General features: G+C 47.9%; 1 protein-coding gene across 1 annotated transcript in view; it reads left to right on the top strand.

Moving 5' to 3' along the window:
* The first annotated feature begins 750 nt into the window (after window positions 1-750).
* ANXA11 (annexin A11) overlaps window positions 751-11256 on the top strand; it is a 103491-nt gene continuing 92985 nt past the window's right edge. The window contains exon 1 of the mRNA XM_075349049.1: window positions 751-902. The gene's annotated coding sequence lies outside the window, so the exon portion shown is untranslated. The remainder of the gene's footprint in view (window positions 903-11256) is intronic.

Below are 11256 nucleotides of genomic sequence, written 5' to 3'. Positions count from 1 at the left end.
GGCACCATCCAGACATTGTGTGTGGGCACCATCCAGATATTGTGTATGGACACCATCCAGATATTGTGTACAGGCACCATCCAGACATTGTGTGTGGGCACCATCCAGACATTGTGTGTGGGCACCATCCAGATCTTGTGTTCAGACACCATCCAGACATTGTGTACAGGCGCCATCCAGACATTGTGTGTGGGCACCATCCAGACATAGTGTGTGAGCACCATCCAGATATTGTGTACAGGCACCATCCAGACATTGTGTGTGGGCACCATCCAGATATTGTGTTCAGACACCATCCAGACATTCTGTGTGGGCACCATTCAGATATTGTGTGTGGGCACCATCCAGACATTGTGTGTGGGCACCATTCAGACATTGTGTGTGGGCACCATTCAGACATTGTGTGTGGGCACCATTCAGACATTGTGTGTGGGCACCATTCAGACATTGTGTGTGGGCACCATTCAGACATTGTGTGTGGGCACCATTCAGACATTGTGTGTGGGCACACTAGTGACGGTCTGGAGGAAGCTATCAGCAGGGGCTCTGCTGCACTGGGGAAAGTACTAATGGGTGTATTGGCGATGTGTCAGCATTGACGTTGACGGCACACCAGCCTTGTAGGATAGTCAGCGAGCACACCTCACATGACTGCAGGGAAGGTGAAACTACACAGACACGCCTCAGTATTTCCATGGCTGCAGAGAGCCGGCCCTCACATGAGTGTGTGTCATGTACAGACGTCTGTGTTCTGTTGGGCGGGATCCTCCTCCCTTCACAGACTTCATACTGCAGAGACGCTCGGAGGACTCCGGACACGGGCGGAGGAGCGCGCAGGACACGGAAACACGGGCGGAGGAGCGCGCACTGTACGGCTGGCTGCCGGCACCGCTGATCTGCAGGTACGTGGCCATGCCCTGCTCTTCTCTCACACGGGGCACTTTTCACATTACTTTGACGTCGTGGTTTACCACTCAGCAGTGCACTGCCATTACTTTCTCATTCCCTGGCAGTGCACTGCCATTACTTTCTCATTCCCTGGCAGTGCACTGCCATTACTTTCTCATTCCCTGGCAGTGCACGGCCATTACGTTCTCATGCCCTGGCAGTGCACGGCCATTACTTTCTCATGCCCTGGCAGTGCACGGCCATTACGTTCTCATGCCCTGGCAGTGCACTGCCATTACGTTCTCATGCCCTGGCAGTGCACTGCCATTACTTTCTCATGCCCTGGCAGTGCACGGCCATTACTGTCTCATGCCCTGGCAGTGCACGGCCATTACTGTCTCATGCCCTGGCAGTGCACAGCTTGTCCTCAGCTCAGTGACAGGATCTGCCCTTCTGGCCACTCATCTCACAACACAGAAGGAGCCACTATGACATCCCATAATAGTCTCCATAGCTGCAGTGTCCTAGTGATACGCAATACTTCAGATTATCCCTATGTAGACATTATCCCAAATGGGAAACCAGCGTGTTAGCTGGCGGCAGTAAGAAGCATTGTCGCAATTTGTAAGCTGCAGGGGCAGAATCTGTGCAAATAAAGAGAAAAACGAGCTGAAATGTTTTTGGGTAGAAGTATTTGGTTAGTTTTTTACCTCCAGTATTTGTAGCGAAAACCAGGAGAGGACCAATCAGAGGAGAGTATAATAGATATACAGGCACCACTCCTGGATTTTCTCCCTCTCCTGGTTTGGCTCCACATACTGAGGTAAAAACCTCACCAAACACTGACCGTGTGAACGAGGCCTCAGAGGTCACTTAGGGTCATTAGTGCTGAAAGGTGAAATTTATCTTCTTTCGCTTTTCAGTATTTCAGGAAGGGGTTAATGTCACTGATACAATACAATTGAAATAGAAACCAAAATCTAATCAGATAGAAAACAAAAATAAAGAACTGCAACAATATGCATAGATATGAATTGATGACAGCGTTCAGTCTTTTTGGGTAGGAGTCTATCACATGGCAGATCTAGATTTGTCTTTGCCCACTCCTCCTTGCAGTAGCTCCATATCTGTCAGATGGCGAGGCCATCTCCTATGTATAGCGCCCTCTTTAGGTCACTCACAGATTTGCAATTGGCTTCACATCTGGGCTCTGACTCGTCCATTTCAAAACTTGTATTTTCTTCTGGAGAACCCATTCTTCTGTTGATTTGGAGATATACTTAATCATTGTCATGCTGAAAGTGGAAATTCTTCTTCATCTTCAGCTTTTTAACACAGGCATAAAGGTTTTGATCCTCGCTGCCAGCGTGAGCCGAGTGTCATTGCAACTGAGGTCCAATCATGTGATCGGACCACAGCTGCGGGGGGCGGGCCGCCGCTGAGGAGAGGAGAGAGGGATTTATCTCCCTCTCTCCTCCGTTGCCGCCTATTGCCATTCTCGCTTTGCACTTGCATTACACCGGTGTAATGCGAGTGCAGTGCAATTTTATTTTTCTCGCCCCATAGACTTAAATCGCATTGCACCCGCAGCATGCTTCGACTGTTTTCTTGGTCCGATTAGGGCTGAGAAAATAATCGCTCATGGGTGCTGACACATAGGGTAATATTGGTCCGAGTGGAATGCGATGTTTTATCGCATTCCACTCGCTCCGATTTTCATGCCGTGTGTCTTAGGCCTTACCAGACCTCTGACATCTGCAAGGTCGCTCTCCCTGTCCCTGCTGGACGGAAGCAGTATCACTCACGCAGAATTAGGCTATGTGGCCACAAGAGAAAGTAACTTCAGAATTTTCTACAGAAAACCCGTGGATTTTCTAGATTTTCCAGATAAATCTGCGGGTTTACGCAAGTACAGATACTCCCCATGTTATCCTATGGGATTTGGGGAGTGCTGTATCAATGCTGCGGTATCTGCGGCTGCAGAAAATGATGCGGATTTCCCAAAGCCGCACGTAACTGTATGTCTATTATTCATGCAGAATTATCTGCGGAATTCCTGCCTTTCCACTATGGAGATAGAGGCCGGGACTTCCGCACGAAATCCGTACTGTTTCCGAAGGTTTACCGCAACAATTCTGCAGAAATACCACAGGAATGGATAGCTGTGGATTCCGGGGAGTGTCTGCGTGAACCTGCGGAAATACCTGCAGAAAAGTCCGCAGGTACGCTCTCCCATGGGCACATAGCCTGAGTGACAGCGTAGTGACACTGCAGCTGTGTGTGTGTGTGTGTGTGTGATGTTACTATGATCCGTGAGAGTGTGTGTGTGTGTGTGAGAGACCTGAGTGATGCTGGGAACCGGTGTGTGTGGAACGGCGAGGGACCGGACAGTGACGCAGATCACTGTGGGAGAGCCCATCCATCATCTGCACTTACCAGGTGTAGTTGTCTGGTGAGTGTTATATTTTTTTTCCTTTTTTTGGGTGGGGGCAGGGGGACAGTGTATGTCTTCTCTTTTTTGGGGCTGTATTCTCTCTTTAATGAGGTGTCCTGCTGTATTCTTTTTTAGCTGCCCGGACACTTAATTATTGACCCGCAACTAGGGAATATTTTTGGAGTAGGGATTATATTTTAAGCATAAAATTCCTGCTAGGCATATTTTCGGAGTAGGTCCTACTTTCGTGGAAACACTGGAATATAATTAGTATGTTAATATTAATATTGAGCATAATTAATTTCAGCCTACTGGTTAAGCCCTCCACAACAGTCATAGCCTCTCATATGGCCCCTCAGGAAAATTAATTGTCAACCCATGCTTTATACCATTTTCTCCCTCTTTTGGACAATTGGACAAATACACTTTACCTAAAATAAAATGTTAATTTTCAATACTTTGTAGAGAATCTGTTGCAGGCCATGACTGCCTTTAATGTGGAAACCATGGATGTCACCAAACAGTGGGCTTCCTCGTTTGTGATGCTTTGCCATTCCTTTGCTGCAGCTGACTTAAAGGGGTTATCCGGCTTACTTTGCCTTTTTTTTGTTCATTCCCTATTGGGCTACATTGGAGCAGGTACAGTGCTGGCCAAAAGCATTGGCACCCCTGCAATTCTGTCAAAGAATACTCAGTTTCTTCTTGAAAATTATTGCAATCACAAATGTTTTGGTATTATCTTCGTTTAATTTGTCTTCAATGAAAAAAAAAAAAAAGGTCATAAAGCCAAATTGGATATAATTCCACACCAAACATAAAAAAGAGATGGACAAAAATATTGGCACTGTTTGAAAAATCATATGATGCTTCTCTAATTTGTGTAATTAACAGCACCTGTAACTTACCTGTGGCACCTAACAGGTGTTGGCAATAACTAAATCACACTTGCAGCCAGTTGACATGGATTAAAGTTGACTCAACCTCTGTCCTGTGTCCTTTGTGTGTACCACATTGAGCATGGAGAAAAGAAAGAAGACCAAAGAACTGTCTGAGGACTTGAGAATCCAAATTGTGAGGAAGCATGAGCAATCTCAAGGCTACAAGTCCATCTCCAAAGACATGAAAGTTCCTGTGTCTACGGTGCGCAGTATCATCAAGAAGTTTAAAGCCCATGGCACTGTGGCTAACCTCCCTAGATGTGGAAGGAAAAGAAAAATTAACGAGCGATTTCAACGAAAGATTGTGCGGATGGTGGATAAAGAACCTCGACTAACATCCAAACCAGTTCAAGCTGCCCTGCAGTCCGAGGGTACAACAGTGTCAACCCGTACTATTCGTCGGCGTCTGAATGAAAAGGGACTGTATGGTAGGATACCATTGAAGACCCCACTTCTTACTCCGAGACATAAAAAAGCCAGGCTGGAGTTTGCCAAAACTTACCTGAGAAAGCCTAAAACGTTTTGGAAGAATGTTCTCTGGTCAGATGAGACAAAAGTAGAGCTTCTTGGGAAAAGCCATCAACATAGAGTTTACAGAAAAAAAAGAAAGAGGCATTCAAAGAAAAGAACACGGTTCCTACAGACAAACATGGCGTAGGTTCCCTGATGTTTTGGGGTTGCTTTGCTGCCTCTGGCACTGGACTGCTTGACCGTGTGTATGTCATTATGAAGTCTAAAGACTACCAATAAATTTTGCAGCATAATGTAGGGCCCAGTGTGAGAAAGCTGGGTCTTCCTCAGAGGTCATGGGTCTTCCAGCAGGACAATGACCCAAAACACACTTCAAAAAGCACTAGAAAATGGTTTGATAGAAAGCACTGGAGACTACTAAAGTGGCCAGCAATGAGTCCAGACCTGAATCCCATAGAACACCTGTGGAGAGATCTCAAAATGGCTGTTTGGAGAAGGCACCCTTCAAATCTCAGGGACCTGGAGCAGTTTGCCAAAGAAGAATGGTCTAAAATTCCAGCAGAGCATTGTAAAAAAACTCATTGATGGTTACCGGAAGCGGTTGTTCGTTGTTATTTTGGCTAAAGGTTGTGCAACCAAGTATTAGGCTAAAGGTGCCAATACTTTTGTCTGGCCCATTTTTGGAGTTTTGTGTGAAATGATCAATGATTTGATTTTTGTTTCATTCTTTTTTTGTGTTCATTGCAAGCAAAATAAATGAAGATTATAATACCAAAGACTTTGTGATTGCAATCATTTTCAAAAAGAAACTGAGTATTATCTGACAGAATTGCAGGGGTGCCAATACTTTTGGCCAGCACTGTAAGTAGATAGTGACCACTTACCTGCCCTGCTGTCAGCCCCTCTCCCCCGGCTCAGAATGGTCATGTGACCACTCCTGCTGCGATTTTGCTGCTTCCGGTAATTTCATGTCAACAGGGGCAGGACCATGTTGACATGCAAATCAGCGAACAGCATGTTGCCGCCCTGCTGCTTAGTGGGCAGGTATAGTGCGATTAGTACCCGCCCCCTCCCACACACTCCATAGTCTCCCTCCCCCGCCTTCTGTGTATAGCTACATATCACTTGATAATCCAGCCGATTCAGTGTCCAGTTCAATAAGGCCGTGGCCACACGGGGCACTAGTGCGATGCTCGCATGACACTCGGCTCCATGCGACTGTGCGTGCGGACCTCAGCTGCGGGGGGCGGGCTGGCACTGAGGAGGGGAGGGCCGGCGCTGCGGAGGGGTGGGCCAGGACGGAGGAGAGGAGGGAGACATTTCTCTCCCTCTCTCCTCCGTAGCCGTCTATTGCGATTTTCGCTCTGCACACGCAGTACACTGGTGTACAGTGAGTGCAGTGCGTTTTTTTTTTTTTTTTTTTTTTTTTTTCCCTCTCTCGCCCCATTTACTTGATTTGGGTGCGACATAAAAGAGACTTGCATTACAATCGCAGCATGCTGCGATTGTTTTCTCGGTCCGATTAGGGGGGCTAAGAAAATAATCACTCGTGCGCTGACACACAGGCTAATATTGGTCCGAGTGTAATGCGATGTTTTATCGCACTCCACTCGCACCGATTTTCTCGCCGTGTGGTTTAGGCCTAAGGCAAGGAACAAGAAACTTGCATACTTGCTTTCAGGGACACTATCAGCGCTATGTCCCCAGCGCTTTATCATGTTCAGTGCCCGACGCCCTGTGAACTGCCCCCCCGTGCTCTCTCTTCTGTGCAGCGTTCTGATACTGAGAAGCCAGGAGCAAAGACCAGCACTGATCTCCTGCATCTCGGACATGCACTCATTTGGGAGGTGGGAAAAGAGAGCACGACAGGGGGGCGAGAGAGCACAGGTGGGACGACAGAGCATGGGATTGTGGGAGGAGAGCACAGAGGAGAGTGCACAGGGGGAGAAGAAAAAGCACGGGAGGGGGGGGGGAGAGCACGGAAAAAGGGGGGGGAGCATAGGAGTGTGGGAGTTAGTGCACAGGAGTGGGGAGAGAGCACGGGGGGAATAGAGCATGGGAGTGTGGGAGAGAGCACAGGGGGAGAGGCCATGGGGGGGGGAAGAGAAAGCATGGAGTGTGGGAGAAAGTGTTGCTGTCAGGAGGTTAGGAAAGTTGATTACCTGCGGTGATGAAGTCCTGCACTCCTGACGTTAGCGCTCGTCACTGCCTTCTATGCCCGCCTCGTTCTCAGATCACCTCTCGCTGACGGCCCGAGACTGTTACTACCGGTGACGTCACCAGCCTCGCGATACTTGGTTTGTGAAAGCGGCGGTCATTAAACTCAGTGACAGCGCTGACGTCATGAGCTAATTCCTGACAACCGTGCTAGTCATCCCCTGCAGTGACCGGCCTGACCTCATGATGTCACCGCACTGCACTGCTCTCCCAGCCAATGGGGAACATTCTGTTCCTCATTGACTGGTACAGTGCGTATGGATCTTCGTGGGACCCCCTTATTGGATTACGCCAGACCAGATTTGATTGTTCGTTCTAATAAATTGGTGAAAGAGGGAATGTGATGGGGAGGGTTTTTTCAAATAAATTTTTGTCTATTTTTTTTTTGTTTTTTTTATTACTGACTGGATAGTAATGTCGGGTATCTGATAGACGCTGTGACATCATTAATGTCAGGGCTTGATGCCAAGTGACATTATACCGCTGGTATCAACCCCATATATTACCCCGTTTGCCACCGCACAAGGGCAACGGGATGAGACAGGGCGAAGTGCCAGGATTGGCACATCTAATAGATGAGCCACTTCTGGGGTGGCTGTGGCCTGCTATTTTTAGACTGGGGAGTGTCCAATAATGGTGGACCTCCCTAGTCTGAGAATACCAGACCACAGCTGTCCGCTTTACCTTGGCTGGTGATCCAATTTGGTGGGACCCCAAGTTCTTTGTTTTAAATTACTTAATTTAAAATGACAGCATGGGGTGCCCTCTGTTTTGCATTACTAGCCAAGGTGAATCTGCCAGCTGTAGTCTGCAGCCATCTGCTTTACCTTAGCTGGCTACAAAAGATTCGTAGGACCCCCGGAAGGTTTTTTTAATTATTTTTGGGCTAAATACAAGGCTAAGCACCGTTTAGTGACACACACACACACACACACACACACACACACACACACACACACACACACACACACACGGCGTATATATCTACTATAGACTCACATTAGATGCTATATACAGGGTGGTCCAAATGTAGGTGGACAGTATGTGTAATAGGGTTATAGAGGGGGAGATTTATCAAACATGGTGTAAAGTGAAACTGACTCCGTTGCCCTTAGCAACCAATCAGATTCCCCTTTTCATTCTTCAGACTCTTTGGAAAAGGAAAGGTGGAATCTGATTGGTTGCTAAGGGCAACTGAGTCAGTTTCACTTTACCATACCTCACAACTTTCAAAGAAAGGAAAGCGGGACAAACTGTGCGGGACGCCATGCGCGACGCTGCAATTTTAGGCCACGCCCCCTAACCACACCCATTTCACAACTAGTCACACCCCTGCCCATCCACATCCATTCAGCACTGCTGATCACATTGTTTTATAAACCATAATTATAAACAGAAAAAATATAAAATATTCTTAATGAAAACTTGGTAGTATTTATTTTAAATTAGAATATTTTAAAACTACAAAATTCTATTCTAAAGAAGATCTGACACCTTAATCTACACTATGCAAAAGCTGCACATTACATATAAGGTCTACTCTATTAGATAAATTATCTTTAATAGCATTGTGCTTTTGGTTAACCCCTTTACGACCCCAGTTTGTCCTTGGTAATGTCGGGGTAATTACCGCCGGCTGCTGCGGTGAATCGGTGGTGACTCCCCACACATCTTCTGATTTGAACAACAGAAATGTAGGGCTAACAGGCACAGGTGGATCCGCGATCCACCGGCGCCTGCTTTTCACTTAGATCGTGCTGTCAAAATGTGATGTGATTTAAATGGCCATGCCATTCCCTGCTGCCATCGGAGCCCTGTGACGCAATCACTGAGAGATGATGGTTGCCATGGTAGGTCGGAGTCCTGTTATGACTCCTGTCACTGTGACGCCCTGGACCCCCAGGGGTCACAGGTAACAACACCACCAACACCCCCCCCCATCCTTAGTGAGGACACAACAGTCACCCGAAAGGGAGACCTGATGCCTCCCTCAGGGCAAGTAGGGCACACCAGGTGGGTGGAGGCAGGCGGAAAGACACACCCACTGAGGAGACTACTGTCCTGAGGCAGGAATTACAAAGAGATGAAGTTGTAGAGTGACACTGACAGGAGGTGTAGAGGAGCAGAGCTGTCAGGGACCCGGGTAGGAGCCTGGGACCCTTGTAAAGTCAGGCAGGCAGACGGTGGTGGCCGCCTGCAGGAGTACCGGTGTACGACCGGCGGAACCGTATGGACCGGGCAGGGTTGGAGCCCGCCGGACCTGAACCAGGGAGTCAACCGTTTACCGGAGCACCAGAAACCGGGTACTCAGACCCCGTCCTAGCTTGGAAACCACTGAGTGTAGGCAAATTGACTGACTGCAGTCTGGACCTCAAGGGTTCATTCTCACCCCAAGACCTGAAAGAAGGCAAAAGCCCACCGAGACCGGGTGAGCGCCACCGCCAAAGGCCAACCACCCGACGGACCAGCGCCTTCGGGCAACAGAGAGCTCCTCCGGCAGCTGAACGCCGGGGAGCGGGCTACCGCTGCCCAGGCAGGGGAGCCGAACAACAAAACCAGAGGAGCAGGGAAGAGGGACCATCACGAACCTCACTGGGGACATCAGCAGCCGGCCGCGGGTACCGACCATCTTCGAACTTTGGTTTACCAGTGACTCTGAGTGTGATTTATCGTGAGTACACCGGTGCCATCCGGTCACCGCACCGCAGCGCTGCGCGCTGCACCACATCGCCATCGCCGTCCCCATCGGGCCCCGGGACGCACCACCCCTACCCACGGAGGGGTTAACACCAAGGCTGCGCCACCAACACCGATCCCGGGAATACCCTCCACTCCTGCCGCAGCGGTGGTGCATCCCGTCACCACAAACCGTGGGTGGCGTCACGGCTCACGCGACACCCACCGTACACCACCACCCCCACTGCTTCTTCTTAACGAAGTGACGTGGCCCCCGGTCCGGAGGCGCTCTAGCCACCGACCACCCGAGCCTCGAGCGGCTCGGCCGGAGCGGCCGACCCCTCTCAGGGTGGTACACATCTACCATGATGTATTTCCTGTGAGACCTGAGAGCGCTGGCACTGACAGGAAAGAAGCATTTCTGCTGATCAGAGCTGTGCAGCCTAGATCAACAGAAAAGAACAAGTGATTAGACATTGATTCTTATAGTTCCCTAGGGGAGGGGGACTAGTAAAATAAATATAATAGAAAAAAAGAAAAAAAAAGTTTTTAAAAATATGAAAAAATAAAAAACCCCTAAAAGTTCAAATCACACCCATTTGCCCCACTGAAAATAAAACTGTTTAAAAAATAAAAAAATATACACATTTGGTATTGCTGTGTTCAGAAATGCGCGATCAAAATATAAAATCAAATAATCTGATCGGTATGCGGTGTGGTGAGAAAAAAATTCCAAACTCCAAAATTACGGTTTTTGGTTGCTGCAAAAAATATTTAAAATGCAATAACAGGCGATCAAAACTTAGCATCTGCTCAAATTGTATCTCAAAAAACGCTAGCTTAAGATGCAAAAAATACGCCATCACTGAGCCCCAGATCCTGAAAAATGAGAACGCTATGGGTCTCGGAAAATAGCGCAAAAAGCCCAATTTTTTTGAGGGACAAACTTCTGAATTTTTTTAACCCCTTAGATAAAAGTAAAAGTATACATGTTTGTTATTTATGAACTCGTACTGACATGAGGCGTCCTACTGACCTGTCAGCCTCACCATATATTTAACACGGTGAATAAAATATCCCAAAAACAATTGTGCAATTGCACTTTTTTTGCAATTTCACCGCACTTGGATTTTTTTTTCCAGTAGACTATATGGTAAAACTAATGGATTCATGCAAAAGAACAACTTCCCACAAAAAACAAGCCCCCATAAGGCAAAATTGACGGGAAAAATAGAAAAGTTACCGCTCTTGGAAGAAGGAGAGGAAAAAATGAAAAATATCCCGGGGTGAAGGTGTTATTAGAAGCAATTAGAGAAGACTTAAGGCCAAGTCTCACTAAGTGACATCGCTAGCGTCATCGCTTCTGAGTTACGGTTTTTGTGACACAACAGCGATCTTGCTAGCGATGTCACTGTGTGTGACATCCAGCCACGACCTGGCCCCTGCTGTGAAGTCGCCGGTCGTTGCTGAATGTCCTGGACCATTTTTTGGTCGTTACTCTCCCGCTGTGAAGCACACATCGCTGTGTTTGACAGCGAGAGAGCAACGATCTGAATGTGCAGGGAGCAGGGGGCTGGCTTCTGCGGACGCTGGTAACCAAGGTGCACATTGGGTAACCAAGCAAAGCGCTTT

The sequence above is a fragment of the Anomaloglossus baeobatrachus genome, chromosome 5 (genome assembly GCF_048569485.1).
Source record: "Anomaloglossus baeobatrachus isolate aAnoBae1 chromosome 5, aAnoBae1.hap1, whole genome shotgun sequence".
Lineage (NCBI taxonomy): Eukaryota > Metazoa > Chordata > Amphibia > Anura > Aromobatidae > Anomaloglossus > Anomaloglossus baeobatrachus.
Note: the sequence above shows the minus strand (reverse complement) of the source record. Positions and strands in the feature narration are given on the sequence as shown.